Source organism: Dipodomys spectabilis, unplaced genomic scaffold (assembly GCF_019054845.1).
Source record: "Dipodomys spectabilis isolate Male_0828 unplaced genomic scaffold, ASM1905484v1 ptg000113l, whole genome shotgun sequence".
NCBI lineage: Eukaryota > Metazoa > Chordata > Mammalia > Rodentia > Heteromyidae > Dipodomys > Dipodomys spectabilis.
In genome coordinates this window covers 1,898,923-1,924,561 of record NW_024870790.1, presented here as the reverse complement: position 1 = coordinate 1,924,561, position 25,639 = coordinate 1,898,923, and the positions used below count along the sequence as shown (strand labels likewise).

General features: G+C 35.7%; 1 protein-coding gene across 1 annotated transcript in view; it reads right to left on the bottom strand.

The window, feature by feature from the left end:
- Positions 1-25,639, bottom strand: part of Il1rapl2 (interleukin 1 receptor accessory protein like 2) — a 1,053,788-nt gene that overhangs the window by 651,780 nt on the left and 376,369 nt on the right. The window lies entirely within an intron of this gene.

Genomic DNA, 25,639 nt, shown 5'->3' with positions numbered 1-25,639 from the left:
CCAAAATGTGAATTCTACAATTGTCATACTGCTAGCTAAGATTGTAGAAGATATATCAGCAATTTTACAAGTCCTTTCTTACCATTCTTTCCAAGTATGCCATAAGATTCCAACACAAGATGCCATGCACCCATCTCTATGAAACTTGAAAAATGCAATTATTGTGGTAGAAGGTCTGTCTACACAACTGCATTTTTCAGGATTGTCTTCCAGGCAAAACATGCAAAGTTCTGTAGAGAGGAATAATGGATGGGGCAGGATGGGATGGGATGGGTTCTTAGGGTTGGTGGGGGATTGGGAATGATATGAAAAATTTGATGGATTTGCTTTTGTTTTCATCAGTGATGATACAAATTCTATGAGATGTATATTACTCTTTAATTTTCAGTTTAGATGTTTGAGACACTGTAAACATGTGGTGTCACTAGCTGTGAATGAGAACGTGAAATGTGGTTAGGACAACTTAGGGACTGCATTTCTACTTTCAATTAATTTAGATTTACATTGCCACATGTTGGTGGTGGTTACTATAGTTGACAATGAGATCTATTGCCTTGATAAAATTCTGTTTTGTCTTCAAGACTGCTACATAGGTAGTAATACAAATAGGGATCATACTAAATCTATATTAGCCAATATGGCACCAACTATCCATGTGGGGCTTATGAGAACATGGAAGGTGTCTAGTACAACACTATAATAGCTCATAATATTTTATACTTACTACTTTGTGTCACTGTTTGGTATATTATATTAAATATTACATTTCATTTTGCATGTTTTACTTTCCATGTTAGGCTTAATTCACACTTTATATTTAATTTAACTACTAGAAATTTCAAATTACATATCTAACATTACATTTGGAGTTTTGCTTATTTTTTTTTGTTTATTTGAATTTTGTGGTGATAGAGAACAAACCAAGGTCCTCCTTGCAAGTCCACCTCATGTTTTATTTCTATTGGATGATTAAACCTGAAACAAATAGGCCAAACATGTATTCTGTATTTAGTTTATATACCAACTCAGTGAAAATATCTTGGAGTGCTGCAAACAATAGAGTTTTAAGTGCTACCTTATTATATCAACTCTTTCTTTGCCATATGCTTCATAGAACAGGTAGTGAATACATCATTAATTTCTTAGAAGGAACTAAATTTTCCTCTCACAGCTAAGATCCCTCTCATTCTTCTACCAAGATCATCAACAGAGGAGCCTCCTGTTACATGATTTCTCTTCTTTTTGGCAATTCTCCCCCTGCCTCTTTCCTTACCTCCTCCTTTGTACATTGACACTGATCTCAAAGGTGATCTGGGATGTTGTTTATAAAAATTGATCATTGAGATGGGGTTATACTGGTAAATCACATGACTTTTATCACCACAAATTGATAAGCAATCAAACAAAGAAGATCCTTCAGGTGAGTTTGTTGTATATTTTCATCTCTTTTTCTGGCCCCTTTCCTCAGTCTATTAAATCACAGAAAGGGTTTGATTTGCCAAGATTAGCCATATTTTTACATGATTTACCACATGAATTTCCATGATGCCATTCTACTCTTTCTAGGTGATAGAAGCTGGCAGTTGATTTTTCAGTTACCAGCTTATTTTCCATCAGATTGTCTCTCTTTCCAAAGCACAAAGAGTGAATTGGACCTGAGAAGAATTAAAGAGCTCACACTTTTAAATAAGTGAACATTCTTGTTAAAAGACAAGCTGATGAAGAGGTATTCACACTTAATTACTTCTAAAATCTTCTCTCTAGAGTATAAGGATCCTGTATCATTAACAGTTGGGCTGAAAAGCAAACTTTAACACACACACTAACATCAAGAATGATCAACTAGAAGGAAATAGTTTGGCAAAATGAATTTCCTTTTCTTGTCAAGATAAATGAATAAAGTAAAATAAAACAAATAAAAACCCATTTCTCTTCCTTTTTGGCTAAAACAGCATTCCAGTCCTACACAGAGTAAAATGGTATCTCAAGTGTATATAGAAAAATTATTAGGTATTTAAAAGGATATATAAATCTGAAGGATATGAGAGTTAGAAAAACTGTGATGCCTTTTTAGTATACTATATATTAGATTTACATTTTCTTCCAGGCCCAAATTCTAACTTCTAAATCAAATCTACCTTTAAGAACTTTCTATGCAAGGAGTATGTGCATCTCCCTGCACATGTTGAGAAGGGAAAGGCAGCAGAAATACCTTCACTCCATTTCTCCCTTGACATCTGTTATTTGCTATCCCCCTCCTACACACACACACACACACACACACACACACACACACACACACACACACACACACACACACACACACTTACACTTCACCTGGTTAATTCAGAGTGAAAAGTATCTTTTGGGGTACTGCAGCTATTACATGTGAAAGGAATTAGGTTAAACAAGTCTCAATACTTACTCTGGAAGTTTCAGTTCTAATTCCATAGCAGAAAACATAGTTCAAGTTAGATGAAAATCCACATTAAGTTCTGTTAATTATGAAGATGAAATAGGATGTTTGCCTAACATGGAAGGAACTACACTGGGAAACTTGATATATTTGAAGAAATGAATAAAGAGGCAGTAAAAGGGTTAAGGTCATATGATGGACTCTATCTAACAAATGGAATGGATGGAACAGGATGAAAGAAATAAAGCATGCCCAAGACAAGTTGCTAGAGTTGGCTGTCTGACTAGGTCTGCTACCAAAACATCTTATGCTTATAAGAGTAAATTAAGCAAAATAGGAAAAAAATAAAAGATGAGTGTTATCTTATGGAGTATCAATTAGAAAGAACACAAAAAATGAACAATATATTCACTGAATGGTTGGCACTGATTGTTGCCTAGAGCTTATGAGTGAAATTCCTAATGAGTCAAGTATAATTTGTTTATTGTTTAAATGCTTTACGCCGGATACAACACCGGAATGAACAAGGATAGAAATGAGAGTAGACAAGAATCAGTCTTGGAATCACCAAGAAGTAAGGGGTTAAGTCCCTCTGGAATTTGAAAGTTTCTGCTAGTGAGGCCTGTAAGAACTAGTAATCAGAAATTTGAAGCAAAGACTAAGAACCAAGCAAAGAGAAGGTAATAAAAGCTGCAGTCTAGGGAGAAACTCAGATAAGGAAGCAAACTGTACCGTCAATATTGGAAGGTAAGTTGAAGATCAGTAGTCAGACATAAAAAGTTCTTTCCTTTTTCAGGCTAATTCTTAATTCTTCTCACAGGGCCTGCAATTCTTAACTATATCTATCAAGCCATATTTATGCTCCATCTATTTTTCAGAGCAAATATATCTATAACTACCATACAATACCCAATGAAAAAACATCTGTGGCAGGTGGTAAACTCAGCAAATTCATTAACTACAGTTAAACTACCCACAGGGGTGGTTTGAGTCCTTCATATACGAGTCAATCTACAAAGGCCTGGAAGTATTATCATACCCTCCTCTGAAATAGCAAAGAGTTTAATGAAAGAAAGTGCGTTCATGCCTCTTGAGAGGAGGGAGTCTTAATGTTTTCTATAATTAACAATTTTTAAAGTAGAAGAGATCAAAAGTTATTAAGATGACCTTAACTATTTTGGATTTGTGCTGCGAGTGAATTTAGGGTCTTATGCTTACAGTATAATCACTCTATCACTGAGCCCTACTCCCAGTCAATATTTTTTTTTCAAATTTAGTGTCTAAGTAAGAAACTGTACATACTTTAAGAAGTCAAATAGTAATCTAAGGCTGGCAATAGAAGGAATATACTCTAGCTCTATCCTTATCAAGCAGCTGATACCGTTGTAAGGTAAATTAGCAGAGAAGCCACATTTTGAAGGATGGAATTTTGGGAGTGTTTATTAGAGCGCTGGCAGTCTGCAGGTAGCCAGATTGTTACAAAGGCTTGTGGCCCACAAATACACTTAACACTATTAGAAAATAGGTTGAAGAAGAAAGAAAGAACAAAAACAATACCAAGCTGAATTGGGATGCCATGGTGATTGGAGAAGAGCCAGGAGACAAGACCCAGGACACAGGACGCAAACATGGAGACATATGGCATGGAGTCCTTGCTACAGAGCTGGTCCAGGCCTAAATAGGGTCAGACCAGGGGCAGGGTCACAGGACACTCCCAATCCCTTGCACTGAACTGACAGATTCAGTAACCTATCAGCCAAGTTCCCACCACTATTTCCAGGAATCCAGGCATACACATCACCTGAGAAGGAAGGATGTCACCTTCCCCCACCATGAAAACAAGATGCCAGGCCTTAAATGGACATACTCAGGTATCAACAGAACTTTTCCAGCTAGGGAAGATAGGCCTTAACCTTCCATATAGGGTATGCTTAGAGGCTTCTCAGAGACTGGTGATTCAAGTCATTTAGGGAGTTAATCAATGCAGAATCAGAGCACTCTATATGCAAAGCTTTCCTAAGGCTATGACATTTGCATTTCTCTGAAGCAGAGCCCTCCTAGCTCACCTTGAGCTAGGTATCTACATTCAGTGAATGGCCTCTCTCACCTCTAGGCTTTTTAGCACTGGGTAGAGAATTCCCTCCACCCAGCAAGAGGCACCAAGATGGTTGCAAGAAATTACTTAGACTCAGCTTCCTTACTTCAAAACCTATTCCCTAGATGTAAATAACATTGAACTCTTTGTGATTTCTTCTAATATCTACTGTCCATATATCTAAATTACTCATTTATTCTGTTATTTTTAATTCAGTTTTAAGAAGTTTATGCTGACATTCTATTATGAGAATACAGATTTTTCTAAATGACATCAACCATCCAACATACACCATTTCTGAATAAATCAGCTCAGCATTTTTATTACTATGATTATGTCACATTATTTATAGCTGAGCTACCCAGTTTACTAGAATCACCTTTCCTTTCTTGTATGACTTGTCTTTCTGGACTTTGTTAGTTGGCTCATCAGTTTTCATTTATGTAGTTTTCTGTGCACCAATAATTCATTCCCCTAACTCCAAAGAATTAAAAACCTCTGAATATACCTTCAAAGATATCAGAATTTTACACTTCCATGTTCATTTCAGAGTTCTCTGTCTCTAACTAGTCTCCCTGACTCTAGTTCTCTTCTCTAGTCCATACCAAGGTAGAACCATGTCTACTAGGCTTTGGAAGCTGAGTAGAAAAAAAAACCCACTGGGCGTTTCATTAATATGTAGACTTTCTCTCATTTCCTCTGGTTCCATTATAGAGCATCTCCTTTGTCTGCATCTAGGCCTGGTGTCTAAGCTGAGTCGGAGGGTTATGCATGCTCAAAGCATAAACTTTCTATCTCCAGCCAGAATAGGAGGTCAGAAGGAACTGTTTAGGAGTATTGGATAGGAAAGGTGTATGGCTGGGGAGTCTCTTTTAATGCCATCTAGGAGGTGACCTGTTTTCAGTATTATCTACTTCTGTGGCTAAATAGATATTTGATCTCTCTAAAGGTCAAATTGCCTTTCCATCCCCTGTTCTGCAACCTTAGTTTTACTTTTTTTAAGGATTGCATATCAATTCAGTATAGAAACCAGCCATCTATCTTCCAAATTCCAAAATATTGTTAGTACCCAATGTATGCTGTCAGCTCTCTCTCTCTCTCTCTCTCTCTCTCTCTCTCTCTCTCTCTCTCTCTCTCTCTCTCTCTTTCTCTCTCTCTCTCTGTGTAACTTTTTGTTTTGTTCTGTTTTTTTGGTATCTTTCCAGGAGCTTGAACTTAGAGCATGTCCTTGAGCTTTTTCTCTCAAGGATAATGTTCTACCACATAAGACTTCTAGCTTTTGGTGGTTAATTGGAGATTGAGTCTCACAGAATTTTCTGCATGTGCTGGCTTTGAACCTTGATTCTCAGATCTCAGCCTCCTGAGTAGCTATGATTATAGGTGTGAGCCACTGGTACTAGGCTTCAATCCCTGTCTTTTGTGAAATGAATTATGTCTTTCATATTTCTTTAATATGAATTTAGCAGAGTTTGAAGATAAACTAAAGATGCATAGGTGTGTTCAGTTCCCCTTGTCTAATCTTACTCATTTTTGAAGACAAGTTTCTGCTACCATGTAGGTATAGTTTGTCCCCCAACAGGTCTATGTGGTATAAGCCTGGTCCTCAGTGTGTGGCATATGGGATCTTTAAGAGGTAGGACCTAGTGGGAAGTAAGTTATGGGTCCTCATCTTCAGAACGGATTTCATGCTGTCTGCTGAATTGAGCTGTGTTTCAGATGTATAAGTTCTCTGGAGAATAGGCTGTTATTAAGTGAGGCCACTCCCCACACTTGGTCTCTACTGCAAATCATTGTTTTCCTTTCTACTTTTCTGTCCAACATCAGGTAATTTGTTATAACAATACAAAAATGGCCTAAAAGCAACCTAGTGTCTTGTCACAGAACTGAGTTTTTGAAGCTAGCATCTAAGGAAATGGTAACTATAATAGATTCATATACTCCGGTTCAAAGCTGTAGGAAAGAAGACAAGCCAAAGCACTCTGGGACCAAGTTAGTGAGACTTTCCTTGATATAAGAGAGAAAAGTGAGGAAGCTTCAAATGAAGAAGCAAAAACAGTGCTCTTAGATGGAGTTAAAATTGCTACCTGGAGCTGTGAATTAGAAACCCCTTGAAGATTATGACGATCTTAAATATCTTGATGGGGGAAAATTGGTATAAGATCTGACAGCAAGAGAAAACCCAGTACATCTATATTTTCTTCTCCCTGAAACTCTGTCCTCATCCTTTCTCTTAATCTTCTTCCTTGGACTAGATATTGGAGCCCTTGTGGGACTTGCTGTCAGATGTGGTCATGTTCTAATTCTCCTATACAAAATTAATCTGTTCCAACCATTTGCTGAAATGATGCAGAGAACTTAGTTTTTTCTTCTTCTACACAACACAACACTGAAGATTGCTTAGTGAACTGACTCTTCCCAACCACTAACGTCATTCTTAGTTCAGTGCTCCATTTTCCTACTGTTTCATACTTTTTAATCTTTCTCCTAGGGATCACATGGCACCAAAACTTGAATGCATTATTTCTCTCCACATAATAAAGCATGTAGTATCAGGTATTTTGTTAGGACAACAAAACACAAATTACATAGCTCCTGCTTTGTATGTTCAAAAAATTATGAAACTGTGTCTTGGTTTGTTTTGAGTTGATATAGACCTAAGAGGATCCATCAGTGCTAAGTCTTTAATGTTTATAAATGACAGAAGCAAAACTAAAGGAAATTTGGAACTCCCATGTCTTGATCCTATGTTCCTTCCGCTTTTCCATGGCATCCCTCCCATACAAAGACTATTATATTCTTAATTATTTTAATACTCCAATAAATATTTAGAGTTGTTTTTACATTTTCTTTTATTTGCAATTTTTTGTTGTCAAGGTGATGTACAGAGGGGTTAGTTACATAATTAAGGCATTTCTTGTCAAACTTATTTCCCCTTCCTTCATTTTTCTCCTACTTTCCCTCCCCCCACCCCTACCCTCCAAGTTGTACAATCATTTCCAACATATTGTTTGTGAGTGTGAAGTTTAATGCATTTATCAGCCTGTGCAGTATAAATTGGCTTAGTGATCTAACAATAGTTTTGTTGCCAATTTTAAATCATCTTCACCCTTAGGTATGTCCAAGAGTACATAATTAAAATTCGATATTTGGTAGACATAAATGCAGACTCACTAAGTCTAGAATTTTAGTTTGTTATTACTATTTGTACTTGACAACTTTGAAGAGATTATAAGCCTTTGATAGTGTTTAGTAAACTGGGGCTCTTTATAACCATTTAAATATGAACTACAAAAAGTGTATGAACTTTTTGGTAATTGCTTCCCTTCCACTTGAAATTGTAAAAAAAAAAAAAAAAGACATGGTAAACTCAGATATCTTCTAGAAAACTATGGAAATGCCCATTTTTCTTTGAGGATATATCATTTAGGAATCTTTTTTCACATTCTAAGGATCTTGAAAAACAGCATTTGGATTACTATATTGAAGCAATAGTTGAGTAGAGAAGGGGATAAGGGAAGGGAACGCTGGGAGGAATATATTTCATTGTAGCCCTAAAAGGTGCTGAAAGAGAAAAAATGGAACAATTTATCCCGAGTTGGAAATTGGAGACTGGCTATCTCCCATCCCATCTTGTTATGGAAGGATATCTGAATAAAAGGTATAGTTTATTTGTTTTTATCACAGTACTCTTAAACCAGTATTTCTAAGAATATGGGTTTTCCATTTTCCAAAATTGGGTTATCAGATGAGCCAATATATCTACCATTTAGTTCATTGGGAGGTATCTAAGACATCCACTGTCCCCAGTGAGTCTCCCCTGATGTACTACACCACACAACCTTTTTCCTTTTCCATATGTACTCTGAAGTGGGAAAAAGAAGTTGGTGATCATGTTTTATAGGATCAAAGAATCAATTACAATGTACATATATGCATGTTGAGAAGCACAGAACTGCCATCCTCATTAAAGCTACATGGGAAAGAAAACCAGCATTTGCTTGTGTGCACACTTGCAGTGAACAGCACTGACCTGGCATAAAAGCTGTTTCAAATACAAACTAAGGTCCTTCCTTCTGTTAGAGGAGATGCCTTTAAAGAACATTCCCTTGCTTATTTCTTTTTTATTCTAATATTTCCATGGAATCTCTCCTGCTTCTTTCATTATTCTTGTTAGCGCCCCTTGTGCCTTTTGTTAACTAAATCAACATTTTCTCTTTGCAATGTTTGCACAGTTGGAGATGTTTGCACATCTTTACACCTCCCTCAAAGCAGATTAGTACATATTTTGTTCTTTAATCTTCCTTTATAAATTTTCTTCCCATAGTCTTTGAAGAAGAGAAAGAGCATTCCCTCACACTACTGGGATTTGCCATTCTTCCTTCACAGGACAAACAACTTACAGGCATGGCTTACCTTCTATTCCCTTTATGTTCCTTCTTATCTACTAGTTTAACGAAGCAAAAAAATAATTTCAAAAATAATTTCCTAAAAGGGCACAAAGTGCAGAGAGAAAGCAAGGTAAAAAGAATGAACTAGAAGCTAACACAAGATGCAGATAAACTGATCTACTACCACCAGGACACAGGGCATTGGGGATTCAGTCAATCAGAAATCTCAAAGGATTTTCCATAGCTACTGTGGACTTCCCCCAAAGTTTTATAATGAAATATCCAACAGCATGCAATAGTGTGCCCAACTCTTCTATCACAATATTTGAAAATCAGGGATAGAAAAGGAAAATGACAGTGATTGGACAAGAAACTAGGAGACAAATCTGGAAAGTGTAATGTTGGGCAATCCCACAGGCATACTGGTTCAAGAATATATGGCTCACAGAATTAAATCTTAATGAAATGTAACATATGATGAGGATAGAAAAGCTATCACTGGATTTTGCAATATAGCTGTCATTGGTTATTTTAGTAAGAGTTCTTTCAGTTGATAGGGGTAGACAAAAGGCAGAATAAAGTGGGTAGAAAGATAGATGTGTGCCCTGACATGATGGTACACACCTGTAATTCTAGCACACAGGAGGCTGAAGCAGAAGATTCAAGGGGCCAGGTCAGCCTGGGCTACATGGCTCTGTCTCAAAAAAATATAAAAAGGGCAGAAGTGTTTAAAATGGGGCTATGGGTGGATCCAACCACAGGGGGCAGGATTTTAAAAGCTTGTGTGGACTAGGTACATCAAAAAATTATTTTAGTTTAGTTTTTGAAATAGGGTCAGGCTATGTAGTACAGCTAATCTTGAGCAAAACATTCTCCTGCTTCTGGAGTTTGGGGATCTTAGCCATGTGCTTCATGTTTGGCACAAGTATATTTTTTAAAGTTAGGAATCTTTTCACTATTTTCTCTACCTCATGTTGAAGCATTCTCACACTGTACCCTACTATTTTTCACCATACTCTTAGGGGTTATCATGACAATAGCTTATTTTTGAAAAATTGTCCTTAAATAGAATATGTGTTCTCCCTACTCCATTACAAGTGAAGATCAAAGGCCAATTAGAGATATAGATATGGAGCTAGTAAGTGTTAAAATTTCAATGCCTTCTGCCATGAAAGATAATTGAGAAGGGAACAGCAGCTAAGGAGAAAGAAGAGGCAGAGAAATATAATTTGCGTGTTTAAGACAGAAGAGAAAGGAATATATTTGAATGCCATTGGGAATGCTCCAGCAAAAACAAAGAAATTAAGGAATTGAGAGCCAGAGCACAGAAGGCAAGGATGGTTTTTTAAAAATTCATTATAAAGATGCTGCACAGAGGGGCTACAGTTACATGAGTAAAGGAAGGCTTTTGATGGGGGCTTAAATTCTTCAATTCGAAGAAGGTGCATTGCATTTATCAACTGATTTGTTTAATGGTAACTCCTTCATACAACTATTAAAAGATAATAAAATATAATTTTAAAAAGAGAAGGGAAAAACATGGTTTTAATATGCTCTTTGAGGGTTGCTTCAAAGAATTTGAGTAGAAAATAAGTTGAAGTTTCTGGCACATGGAAGGTGCTTAATGATGGTTGCTTCCCTAGTGGCCTGCTGTTCATCCTGCCTTTTGACACTCCTATCCAGTTCTTGTCTCAGTCAGGCATTGCTATAACTACCTGTAACTACCTAAGCTTTCCTCTCTGCTTTCTTTGACAAGGATCAATCACTTTGCAGGCATTCATTTTCCCTGTCAGCCCCACACATAGAGTTCACTCTCTGCTTACCAATCACTGTTGTAGTACTTCCCCCAATTCCCTGCAGGCCTCTGTCAGATAACATCACCATGTTCTCCACCATTTCTCTTTTTCCAGTCCAACAATTAATTTGATATCCAGGTAGTATCATCCCAATAAGTTCCCACTCAGTCCTCCTAAGCGATACTCTATTTTCCTATTTCTCATTCTTCTTGTAACTTCCCCTACTCCTTTAGTCTTCTAGGAAATGCTCCAACAATGCACATGAGTAAATTCATGCATGTTAATATCCATAGAGGAATGTTTCCCAAGAACACATGAAAAATTAATGTGTGTGCTTAAGATAGAGTCTCTCCATTATCTCTGACAGGTCTCTGATATTGACAAAATGAAATAATTCTGAAACAAAAAATTTCATCATATAGACAACCACTGGCTTGAGTTTTGATCCCTCTATATTGCATATTATTATTATGTTCAGGGCAACAGTTCCATCCAAAAGAACTGTCCTAGCTAACTTTTGTAAGTGTTGATACGTTAAATTCATGACATCAAAGTATTATAGTTCAAGTCTTCCCCCCAATATTTCTGGTCCATATCTCTTATTGTAGAAATGCTCCAAAGAGATAATAGTTCCTTTTTTCCAAACGGGATTTCTGTTTTGTTTACATATATACATAATTGTGCATATATTGTTGTGGGTGTTAGTGGTTTTCTTTTGAAAGTCTAGAACACCAGTGATTTTACCACAAGAATGAGAAACCAGGCCTAAGTAGAAAAACAGAACATTGTTTCTTCCTTGTTAGCAAAATTGCTATATAATCTTACCTAAAAAAATTAAATTTGCTATGTTCTCATTTCACTTTAATGAGGTAATTTGGCCTGGATCCCTGGTTGTGTATACTCGAGGGTATTTCAGGGGCCCATGCTGTGCTATAGTGGGCCCAGAGCAATACTGAGCTGACTATAGGTAAAAAGAAGTTTTCATGAATATTGATCAAATTCTTTTTGGCTATTTTTGTCTATTACCAAAAGAATAGTAATGATGCTTGATGATCCTCTATGGATGTCATGGTAGAAGGAACCACATATATTATATGAGAAACAACATTCAGAATGACTCAATACATATAAAGGAAATTATATTACTAAACTAAACTTACATACAATGCTTTATAATATTTGCTCAGTGGAACATATTAATACTTAACGTTGTATTAAGGAGAATGAAAAAGCAATCAAATGCTGGGCAAACATAAGTAGGAGATGGAGACAAGAAATCAGATTGGATTTCATTTTCTCATGCGATAAAGGTACAAATTGCTTTTAGTATAATAATATCTTTATGCATAAAAATACATTAAACACAAATGGAATTATATAGTTTTTTCTCCCTGTAATACATCCTTTCTATATTATATTTGTGAGAATAAATGAGATAATATAAAAACACTTTAAATTCTTTTGTTTAATAGTCAAATAAAGGTAGATTAAACAATATTAAATCTTTCTTCTGTGGGACCTTTCAGAACTATTAGATTGTGTATGTAACTAAGAATGTGCTAGTAGGTTATGGATTACACTATTTACCAAATTTTTAAAAACAATTCCCTTTTGAGAGACAAGTAATTGTGTCACAGAACACACTAGTTAATTTGTGTTTTCAAAAAGCACTTAGCGTTGTAAACCTCGTTTTGGACATGACAACTTCAACGTTGGTGCGGGGGGGGGGGGGCGGGGGGGGGGGGAAGGAGAAGGATTGGGATTGGGGGGGAGGGAGGAGGCTGGGAAGGGATGTGAAGGATAAACAAAGGAGGAGGCTGCAATGCTTGGTAAGAAATGTGCGCATTATCCTGCCCATGTAACTGTAACTCCTCTGTACAGTATGTTCACAAATAAAATTAAATTAAATTTAAAAAAAAAAAAAAAGCACTTAGCATGCAATGATGGTTAACATGAAAACTAAGGTAAAGGAAGACAATAAAATATATCTAGGTCTAGAGTACAATCAGAATGTTAATTATACTCAATAAGTCTAAAATATAAACCAGATCATTCACATAAGACATAAAGCTATTTCATACAGATATTAAAGAACTTAACAGATCATAAAACAAATGAAAAAATAAAATTTGAATATATGTATATATATTCCAGCATGACTATGTTTATTGCAGCTAAGATATGAAACCAACCCAGATGCCCCTCAGTAGATGAATGGATGAAGAAAATATGGTATATATATATATATATATGGGGTAATGTCATTCTTTCTGATGGAGGCATAGAATTCCATTAAATGTATATTAATATATATTTATATTAAATATATTTTATAAATATATTAATTTTATATTAAATATATATATTTAATGGAATTCTATGCTTTATATTAATATATATATATATATTTAATGGAATTCTATGCCTCCATCAGAAAGAATGACATCACCCCATTTGTTAGGAAATGGAAAGATTTGAAAAAAATAATATTAAGTGAAGTAAGTCAAGCCCAAAAAAACATAGGTCCTATGTTTTTCCTTATTTTCAATAACTAGTATATGTCTGGGACAAGCAGAAAAGGTCAGATAAGATGATATTAAGCAAAATGAATTGCAAGATAAGAACACAAGTGTTTTTTTTTTCTTTCTTGCTATTGTTTCTAATGTACTTTTAAGGTACCATGTGATATTTTGGTGCTTTGTATGTCCCTCCTCCACGGTATCACCCCTGTTTTCACTGTATTTGATGTTAGTATAATTTGGGGAGGGGAAGGGAAAAAAACAAATTGTTTAAATAGGGATACAGGTTGACACATTGCAACAATGAGATGTACAAGACACGATATTGAAAAACGAACTTCATAATTTAGGTGGGGGAACAGGGTTGGGGAGGGGGAAGTGTACTTGAGGAGGTGGGAGGGAAGTTATGGTGGGGGAAAAACAAAGGAGGAGGCAACAATGCTTGATAAGAATTGTACTCATTACCTTGCTCATATAACTGTAACCCCTCTGTACAGTATTTTTCACAATAAAAAACTTATTTAAAAAAATTCACCAGACCTCTGGGGGTGTGTTTATGTTCTTGCTCCTCTCCATGTATAAACCTAATATGTCCTAGTTATCTAACATTCTGGGCACATTCTTGTTTTCAATATAAAAAGTACTCTAGGAACAAGGGTTCCTATATAATTGGAATAAATCTGTCACTTCCTCCAGTATTCCTTTTATATGTCTGGTCATTTTCATTATCATTAATTCTGAATTCCATCCTCCAACTCAATTCATAATCAACTTTGGCATCTTAGCATCATTATTATTGACAACTCTTTTCTCTTTCAACTCACTCCAACTATAGCTACATAGCTCTTCAAATCTCTATGGACATAGTGCTTTTTACATAAAAGCTGTTCCCTTAAGGTTGGTTGATAAAGATAGATTTCTGTATAGAGGGAGTCACAGCTTACAAAAACTGGCTTTCTGACATCAGTTCCTTCTATCATAGTAGTGTTCCAATGCTGGCTAGTCACCATGATTCTTTAGCCCATTTTGTCATGAACACTCCCTCCCCCCAGAATCCTGGCTCTAACTCTTATCTCTTTGGCTGCCTATTGCAAAGTTCAACCCTTACTTAGAAGATCAATTTAACTCCCATTTATTTTACCCTCTGCCCTGAGCTTAGGGCCCACCCTTCATAATTGACAAAGACTTGTCAATGTGTTTCCTTAAACCAACCAGTTGACTTTGTTCCTCACAATAACAAAGGGATCTCAATAAAAGATGCAGTTATCCAAATAATTCCCTTTCATAAAATATATTTTGCCCAATATGAAAGAATGCTATATGAATAGATTCCTGAAAAGGCATGGAAGATAAGAAATGAAACATTAGTAAGTATTTATGAATAATTTTGTCTTATAAATAACTTGAGTTTTTTTTTACAATGTTGCATTCATTACTTTATTTTCCCATAATGTGGCCTGATAAGTTTCACATAGTTGCCAACATGACTCTTTAGTGACTTAAATACCAAAAAAGAGAAAAAAGGAGGGTTATTGCAATATCAATGAGCTAATTTAAAAACTGGGTATTTTTTCTATATTAACCCTATGGGCTTTTAACATTAAGCTGAAATCTAGGGGCAGGCTAGAAATATACAGAGGTCAAAGAGAAAGTCTAGCCAGTCTATTGGTAAAGGAAAATATAGTGGTCTAGTTACTTAAGGAGAAATGGAAATATCTTTAGCTTCAATAATCTTTTACAAAAAAGTGAAAATTGTTCCTGACTCATATGGTTGCTCAAAAATCAGTTATAAGTTTTCAACTAAAATCATCTTAAAGGATTTACTTGACATAAATAAGGAAGTTTGACATTTTTCTATGCTAATAAACATGGAGAAGTATAAAAAATTAAAACTCTTTTCTTCTTTGATCCTATCTAAAGACAAGAAGACTATAAAGAGTGTGTGAAACTGATAATAGTTCTAAGTGGGAACAAAACAAAATATCTTCTAAGATATTTTGTCTATAATCCCCCTATAATACACAGAAGAATTCATTGCAAGTTAATTTTCAAATGTCACTACAGAGAAAATGGTTGGAAAAGAAAAAGCTTGACTTGCTATCAGTAGGCACAGAAAATATGTTTTCATCCAAAAAAATTGATAACATCATTGCAACTGAAGGAAAACAAATGAAAAGTGTGAAAAACAACTTAACAACTGCACTCACAACTCAGCAATTGGAAGAAGTAAATAGAAAGATAACAACTAATGAGGAGCCCTTGCCAAATCTGTAACTACTCCCATCTTCCTCAGCAGAAATATGCTGTGGTCTTCTGCTGAACACCACCTAGCACATCTCACAGAAGCTAGATGTTGTAGCAAATTGGACAGGGAATTAATTGTAAAAGCAACTAGTTAATGGAAATAACACTTACTCTACCTTTAGATTTAGAAGTATAACCTGCTGCTTAATCAATGCTGACTTCAGAGACTGCCACTTCTTCCTAGAACCAAACCAGTCTAATTTGCACAATCTGTTATTCCCATTATATACCTGTTCTGGCACCACTAAGCACATTGTTTGATTCTCACAACTTTTCTTTTTTGTATTTGATTATTCCCTATTTCACATAAAGAATGCTGTGATATTATTTCTGTTCAAATCATGGGGAGATACTACTATCTACTTTTGTGCTACTGTTCTAAGGGCCCAAGTTCCTAACTGTCTGTACTTGATGGTGTGCATAGCTGAACCCAGAGGGCAGACTTGGAAAAAGGAAGTGCCACATACATAATCATCTAAAGATAACTGACAAGATGAAAAGGAGTTTTCCTAGCTCCAGATTAAAAGAAAGATATGACTCTAGACTCTACATCCCCCTATATTGCCCATTGTTAAATGCTTTCAGGCAAAAAAAATATGATGGCTAGCAAGCTGTCTGAGAAAAGAACTAAATGAGAATTTAAATTTCACACATGGGAATATTCCCATTAAGTTACATGTTAGATGCAGGATCTACAATAAAACAAGGCATATACTCCCATTTTTGTTATAATATGTTCTGTCTGTCCTTTAAATATTATTTTAAAGCAGTATAATAAGTGCCAAATACATGACGAGGCTCATTTCCCAGAGCTTCAGTTAATTGTGAGCTACATACAGCTCTTCAAGTACATTCTCTAGCCTCAGCATGGAGTCACTGTCCTTGAAAATATTTCAGAAAATGCTGATAATTGAAATGAGAAGCATCTCTTTGAGGGGCCCATGGTTTTAACTAGTGAATTAATTCAAATAATACCACACCTTTGAAGTAAACAAGCACTTAAAAAAACCACCTGCCCCTGATAAAATGAAAATACAATGTATTGATGTGGTAAAAAGGTTTCTTATTCATTATGTACTCTACAGTTTTGTTCTCACCACTTTATTGATGGCAGATAAGACAGTCAAAATTAAAAGGTATTTTTTTCCCTAGGAGTCTGTGTTTCATAACAAAAACCAATGAAGTAAAATTATTGGGAGCCAGGCTTTGGTGATCCCTGTCTGTAATCATAGCTAATTTAGAAGGGTGAGATAAAGAGCTTAAGTTTGAGGCTATCCCCGACAGACAAGTCAGAGAGATTCCATCTCCAAATTAATGGGTGAAAAGTCAGGCTTTAGGCATGGCTCAAGTGGAAGAGTATCAGCCAAGGAAGTGAGATGAGCAGGTGTGTGGCCCTGATTTTAAATTTTGAAATCAACAAAAAGTAACTGATAGCATCTTCCTTGATCTTCATGTACTCTTTCACAGATATTCAGTCAAAGTTATTTGATGTTGGAAACCATTCTAGGTATTAGATTGAGCAGTGAAATGCCAATAAGGTCCCAGCCATTAGAAAGATTAGATTTGATATGTAAAATAATAATCATATATTACAATGTCAGAGAATGGTAATTGCTAGACAGAAAAATCGAACAAGTTAAGGGTTTGTACCATGACAGTACAATTTTAGATATGGTAATCAGGGGAAATATTTAATTAATCAGAATAAAGAAGGTGAAGGAAGATTAAAAATTTTCAGATATAGAAATATCACTTCTTAAAAAAAATCTAGCATTGATTATCATAAATCATGTCAGACCTAGTGGCAAGTGATAGAAAATATCTAAAATCCATGTTCCTACCTACAAAGAGCTCCGAATCAAGTGGAGCAGATAATTTGCTCATTGTAATCTTTATGCTGTGATTAGCACTTTTAGGAAAAGCAGTGCCTGCCTAGCAAATTTCTAAGAGGGAAGAATTGTCTTAAGTCACTAACATTCATTCTTCTTTCTGGATCCATTTCCCTCCCCTCTAGTGCCCTTTGTTTTTCATTTTCATGTATATATTTCTCAGCTTTCAGCTGTTATCAGGAAGCATCAAAGTTCAGCAGTCTTAGCATCCACTTATCTTGAACTGTAGAAATTCATTTGAAGGCACTTCACAGGCTTACAACCTTTCCTGAATTCTCCACCAAGAAAATCCACTTGCTCACTATCCATTTCCCCCATAACATGGAACTGTGTGATGTAGTCCTCTGAGAACAGATAACAAAGTCCAATACAGACTTCCGGGGGCCTCAAAGGAACCATGGATACAGGAGGCATTTCTATTTCTTCTTTTTTTAAAAAAAATTTTTATTGTGAAAATACCATATGGAGGGGTTACAATTACATGGGCAAGGTAATGAGTACATTCCTTATCAAGCATTGTTGCCTCCTCCTTTGTTTCCCCTTCCCATCCCTTCCCAGCCCCCCAAAGTTGTAAAGTTCGTTTTTCGACATAACTTTTACATCTCATTGTTGCAATGGGTCCACCTGTATCCCTATTTAAATGATTTGTTTTTGCCTTTCCCCTCCACAAATTATACCAACATCAAATACAGTGAAAACAGGGGTTATACCGTGGGGGAGGGACAACAAAGAAATCATCTTATAAATATGTTAGAAACAATCGTATGAAAGAAAATACATTTGAATACTTATCTTGGGATTCATTTCACCTAACATCAACTTATCTGACCTTTTCTGCTTGTCTCAGACATATACTAGTTATTGCAAATAAGGGAAACCATGGGACCTATGTTTCTTTGGGCCTGGCTTACTTGATTTAATATAATTTTTTCCAAGTCTTTCCATTTCCTTAACAAATGGGGCAATGTCATTCTTTCTGATGGAGGCATGGAATTCCATTGTGTATATATACCACATTTTCTTGATCCATTCATCTACTGAGGGGCATCTGGGTTGGTTCCACATCTTAGGTATGGAAAATAATGCTGCAATAAACATAGTTGTGCTGGTAGCTTTAGTATGGTCTTGTTGGCATTTCTATTTCTGAGGAGGATGGTGGGGAACAATTTCATTTTCTCTCACCTTCTGTATAGCAGGCAATCTCTTATAACCTAGGTAGTCAGCATCCATAAACAACCAGAGCTGAAAGCCAAGGTGCATGAGCTATCTATGAACCTCAATAACCTATAAATTTCCTCTGCTTCTTAGCTAAACTCATTCAGATAGAGTGCAGGATGTATTTGTATCATTTATCACATGTCTTTGTGAATTCGTTTTAGAAAAGAAGAAAGTAGAAAAAATAAAAAGTTGAGTCTTTAGAAATTAGCAATCACAGTCTGGTTCTTCTTGACTTTGTCTGACAGTAAATAAGCATAAGTGAATTATTTAAAAATGGTCACACTTTTAAACTCTCCTCGTTTTCTCTGGTACACAATTCCTTACCTTTACAATAGTTTCAGTAGCCTTGGTATTTGAATCTTTCAAATCCCTATGTTCTATGAGTTTGTGTATTATATATAATGCATGGGATTATGTATCTGTTTTTTCTGTTGATTTACTTACTCTTGGGAAAAGAAATTTCCATCTATCTTGTGAAAAATAACACAGAGACCATTTGCTCTCTATGGGTCTTGTTCTTTTAATCTGGTTTCATGGGGTAAAAGTATGAAGGGAAATCCTCACTGTGGATCTTCTCTGGCTAGCACAGTCCTTTGAATTGACACTGGACCCACAGAACACTGGAATTAATATCCACGGTTCAGAAAAAAACAAGTATTTAAAGGGTTGAAATAACTCCATTGGAGCTCTGACCTTGCATTGTACTGGAACACAAAGCAACACTTTGACTTGAATACAGCTCCGATTTCTGGAGATTTCTGGAATGTTTACATAGGTTCTCTAAAGATGATTTAAGTCTACCTCCCAAGGAAGGGCTGGACATCAGATTAGAGCTAAAGAGGAATAGGACATTATTTTGCAAGCATGGTTTTGTCTTAGAAACCTATGATCATGGTAAATCTCATGAAAATAAATGAACATATGAAGACAGAAATATTACATCTTTAAATGAATGCCTAGTTACCTTACTTTACCATGAAACCCTTATTTCACCATATCAAGGCTATAGTATGTAAAAGGTGCTATTTCCTGTTTCCCTATCCTTCTGAGCCATTGCTTAAGTCCATCAACAGTGTAGTTTCCCACAATTCCAGCAAATGCTGGGCCATCTCTGTTCCTGATAATTATTGGTCGCCAGTGGAAATCCCAGGAGCTAAACATTTTGAGACCTTAGTTTCAGAGACTGTGCTAAAGAATAGCCATTGTATTTAACATTTATCACATGCTTAGTACATGCCAGGCACTATGCTGCTTTACTTGTGTCATCTTCTTGCATTTTTAGAGTCCTTTGTACCAGTTATTAATCCTAATTTTATATGTCCCAGATCACTCTGATCCCCTTTAGGAAAGGTGTCACTCAGGGTGACCCCTGGCCCACCTGGTCCAGAATTTTTCTGACCAGTAGAAGGAGCAGCAGCAGCAGATGATGATGATGAGGATGAGGATGTGATGATGATGAGGATGGTGATGCAGCTACTGAGATAACCATAGCCTTGTCCCAAATAGATGGCCATGTTTCCATTAAAACTTACACAATGTGCTAGGAACTATTATTTCTTTCATTTTACAGAGAAAGAAAACAAGAGTCAATGAATTTAGAAAACAACATGAGCCCCCCTACTATGTAAAAGAGACAACATTAATACTCAGGTTTCTCCAAATTTTGCTACTTTGCTCTCCACAGTTTCCTATGGTTTCTCTTCATCTGCTATGTGCAGAAGACAAATCAAATATTCTTCATGTGAATTTCTTAAATTAATTCGAGATAAGTCCAAGGTTTAGTGTAAATATAACTTGAAATTGCTTTGCTTAAAAATGAACAGTTAAAATCTACAGTTTGTCTTGAAGGGGTCCTTAAACACACCAAGAAGTTTAGAATAAAATTTTGTCAGTTTTTATATCCAGTTCAATTAAAAAAAAATCCGAACTTTTATTTTTATTGTGCAGCTCTTCTGGGGGAATTCCCAAGAGTATATTTAGAAAGCAGTAAGACATTTCTTTGTTATTCTTTAACTATTTATTATGTTTCTAGAACAGAACATCTATTAACTACTGATTTTGAGGGTTGGATATTTCTCTCATAACAGATGGTCTTTTGTTCATGTCTCGATTTCTCTGACTTTCTAATTGCTAATATATGTGTTACTACTAATTATACCTTAGCACTAACCTCACTCCAGTAAGAAGAAGTTTATGGCTCTTTTTATAAAGCCAGTGTTTTAAATTTTATAGCTTTCCCCATGAACTAGTTTCTAGGACTGACATAAGACTTCACACAGAGGTTATCTTCATATTTACTAGGCCTGACATAAGACTTCACACAGAGATTATCTTCATATTTACTTAAACAAAGAAAAAAACTAAAGGGACAGTAAGAGAAGGAAAGAATAGATGAAAAATTATTTTACGAAAAAGCTAAACATGCTACTGAAGAATAGAGCTATGCCTACTCTCCCAGAGTACTTAATTCCATACTTAAATTGTCTCATTGCACGCCTTCCCACTTACCAACCAGCCTTGGCTTATACATGACTAAAAATACAGAACTATAAATAAAGGAGTTGGGCTAGTGCCTAGACATACAATAAGTAGCCCCTGAAGAAATGTAGCAATTGTGATTAAGATGACTGGCTGTTTCTCAGAGGGCAGAGCAGCACCTGGCATTTTGTAGCTATCTTATTCTGAGAGGTTCCAATATCCTTTTCTATTACTCCTTGTGTTTAAACTCAGTGGTCACATAGGAAAGGCAAGAGAGCTTTATTTTGATGATGCTTGTTGGGAAAAGGAAAACCAAGGGCTTCAAACAGCTTGCTGTGAATAAAAAGTGAATTGGTATACGAATTCAAAATAGCACTTAATTTTCTTGAGTATTTTTTGAAAATTTTCATAGATCAAAGCACACAAGGGCACTTTCACATGCATGCATTTTTAATTCTCTCCATACTGTTATTATTGCTGTTGCTATCTCTTGGTTGTTTTTTTTTTTTTAATAGCAAACCTGAGACCCAGGAAGTTTAGATAACTTATCTGAAGCTGTAAAGCTAGGAAATGTCAGAGGAGTTTTTCCAACCCAAGTAATTCTGACACCAGTGCCCCAAATTTAAATTTAGTAAGTACTACTTTAACATATCATATTTGGGATTATTGAATAAGGATAGTTTGGTTGAGAAGTACAAAACAAATCTCTATGATCTAGACAGAAACATAGATACTGAAATTAACCATTACAAAATATATCAACAATATTACTCAGAGTAAGTTGGAAGGAAACTGCAGTGGAAGTATGGGAGATAGTGACTCAAGGAAAAGCCAGGCTGCTTCTTCAGCTGAAGTTGGTTGAAGGGTAGAAGGAGAGCACACACAGTAAAGGAAATGCAAACATAATAGAAAGCCCAGGATAAGAAGGGAACCTCATGTGTTATTATGACAGAGTTATAATAATCAAAAGGGTAGGGTCTTGGAAGAGATGTGGCTGGAGATGGCAGATAATGGAGTGCTTTGGTTCTCTTGGGTACTAGGCATATTTGAAAATATTCTGTGAGACTCTTCTGTAAAGGGCTCATGATTGACATTAAATCGGTATTAATTTTAACTTTTCCAGTCAATTTAAATTGCCTTTAAAAATGAGTCTTAGAAATGTAAAAGTCACTACCCCAAACTGAGTTTCATGGTAGTGGTGAAGCTTTCAGTTACGTAATGTGGGGAAAGAGGAAGGGATACTTTTGACTCACAAGAATTCTCTTGGTAACCTTATGTATGACATTCCACAACTCTTCCAAGAGCAGATGAGAGTAACTTTGTTAGTTGTAGCCTTGAAAACTCTTATTTATTGGAACCTATGAAATGTCCTGTTCTTATTCTTACTTCTCCTCATAATCACTTTCTTCCAAATGTCCTATTACAGTCTTCCTTTTTTCTGTATTCTACTCCATTAGTTGTTCTCTGTTTTACCATCATATATATATATATATATATATATATATATATATATATATATATATATACACTCTCTTGTAGCCTCTCCCCTTGTTGGTACCTTTACCCACCCCCCCCCATTCAATTCTCACTCCCTCTCTGCTTACTATTATGACATTGTCTATTTTACTTATATTGTATTCCAGTATGCTACCTCTTCCCTTTCTTCTCTCTTTCTTTAATTCCAATTGCATACTGAAGCCCTTAGAAATCTTCAGTTTTGCAAACTAGAAATTTTTGATGTTTAAAAAGCTATTTTTCTCTCAAAAAACAATTCAGAACCATAAAAGTATAATGTCAGTGGTGAATTACTTCATTTTCTTCTGAGAAAGCTTTACTTTTTTTCTCCTTATACTCCTTTCTTTGATATTTAAAGCTAGGTTTAAATTTACTAGAGCCACAGTAACTTTTCTCTTCATAATAGTCCCCATCTTCTGATGAGAGTTTCCCGTTTCTTCACAAACATTCTCCCAATCTTCTTTACACAATCTTAGTTTGGAATACATTCAATTTTAAGAATAGGATTATGAGCAATCAACATTGAACCACTTCAGTTTAAGTGACTGAAATACCCATTACGTATTTAGTGTTTTATGCTAGGTTATTGAATCAAAAGAGTTGAAGCAATTCTTCCCTGTCTACCAGTAGCTTAGTAGTTGCATAAATAAAACAAATACATGCAACAATTTAAAAACCAAGACAATATGAACTGAGACATTAATAACATGCTACAAAATATAATAGAAATCAAAACTGATCTATGAGAAAAGAAAGGAATCATGGGAACTTTTGTGGAGATATGCCTTGAGTTAGGCTTTGATTAATAGAGAAGACTTTCAGTAGGCAGAAGGGAAAGAAAATGTGTACTTAAAAGGAAGGAAAGAAAAATAATAGATAATTTTGCTATAGAGAATGAGAATCATCAGCATGGACATTTGCATCACTTTTCTCTGGAAGCCTCTGGATAGATTCACAATCTAGTTCTCATGGCACCCCTTTGTCTGATGGACAGGAAGCATACAGATCCTACTAAGTAGGAGAATGTCTACATCTCAAAGGCATGCTTCAATAATGATAGGTCCTTCCATTGCCTTCCCTACTACTTAAACTTTATCAGTACCTCTGATAACACCCCTCAAGATGCAAGTCTTTGAGCTGTTATTGTATTGGCATAGCAAGTACTATGAAAGGAATGGGACTAAAGCAGCAATCTCATAGAGATTTGTAATAACATGGGTTCTTACTATTTTCTGGAGTAATAAAGTTGTCTGTGACCTAACAGAAGTTGTAAGAAATACATACTTCTATAACTTTATGTGATTACAGATTCTTCATAGTATCTCACTGAATTCCATGCCAACAAGTTACATTTGGACAACAGATGGCAGTAAAGTAAGTGCTGTCAAAGCAGTGGGCATCACCGTCACCTCAAAAGCATGATAAAAATGAATATTCAGATGCTGGTGACTCACACCTGTAAACCTAGCTACTCAAAAGGTTGAGATCTGAGGATCATGGTTTGAAGGCAGCCTCAGCAAGAAAGTCCTTAAGATTCTTATCTCCACATAACCAGAAAAAAAGCCATAAGTGGAGCTGTGGCCAAGTGGTAGAGCTTTAGCCTTGAGATAAAAAGCTAACAGAAAGCTCCCAGCCTCTAAGTTCAAACCCCAGGACACACACACATACATGTGAAGTTGAAAACTTTCTTTAGGGAATTGAGTTTAATCACAGGATAAACTATTTGAAGATTTTTATTGATATACTTTAAAAAATACAATGTTTTATTTGTTTTTTTCTTAACACCTCTAGTTTTGTCTTGTCTATACTTTTGCAAGATCACCATCTTAGTGTGAATAGGACCTATTAGGCCTCAGAAAGGTAAAGATATACCTGTGATTAATACAGAGTATAAATAATGGTGTCAGAGTCTGGGCATCAAGGCAAGGAAGATATATCTTGTGATATGCCTTCTTTTTTCCCCCTAGGATGTACAAACTAGCTTTTAACAGAAGGATGAAAGAGGATGGATGCTTTCATACCAGTCAGTGGAATGAAATACAATTCATTGGCAAAGAGGCCTGAATACTGGTTTGTGCACAATAAAAAAATTCAGAGCTTTCTAGCTTCCTAGCTCTATATTGCCATGGCAATATATTGAATGGCAATATAGAGCTAGCTCTCATCTGGAGCAATACTATGAGTTCTTCAGAATAAATCAACATACATGTTGTGGTCTTGTTATTGACAAGTAATCTTATTCCAACATTGTGTTTGATTATACAACTAGTCTGGACAGAAAAGCAACAATAGTGCTCTCCTCTCTCTCTCCCTCTCTCTCCCCCCCCCTCTCTCTCTCTCTGCTATTTATCTTTCCATACTTCTCTTTCCTTCTTTTTTTCTCTCCAGAGGATGATAAAATGCAACATTATCCTGCTATAATTTATATGAGACCATAGGATTTCAACAAAAGGTAAGATAATTTGGATAATTTGGTGTTCTTAGGTTAAGAAGACAATCAGTTTTGACTTTGTTTGCTGTAGTTTCTTTGTTTTTTTGGTTATTTCCCCAATCTGAGTATTTCACAAAAACGATTTGAATTCTGATGATAAAGCCCATTGATCCATATACATATATCCATATACATATAATTACATGTATGTATACATGGTTAATATGGATCAGTATTTCTCAAAGTGTGGCCTGGGAAATGTCCTGTGTCCAAATAGTCAAAAATTTTTTGTGTGGGTACTGGGGCTTGAACTCAGGGCCTCTCACTATTACTTAGCTTTTTTTGCTGTACCAATGGAACCACACTTCTAGATCCAATCCCTTAATTGTTCATTGAGTTAAGGGCTATGGATTTTTGTTTCATTTTGTTTTCAGGGATGCTTCTTTAAGGGCCTTCTGGAGTTAGTTACTTTGTCTTGCTATAGGAATCTATGCACTTTGCTAATTGTCAGGTGAACTATGAAAAAGAAGCAAACACCATAACTAATATTAATAATAATACCATAATAATTTAACTCCTATGTATACACC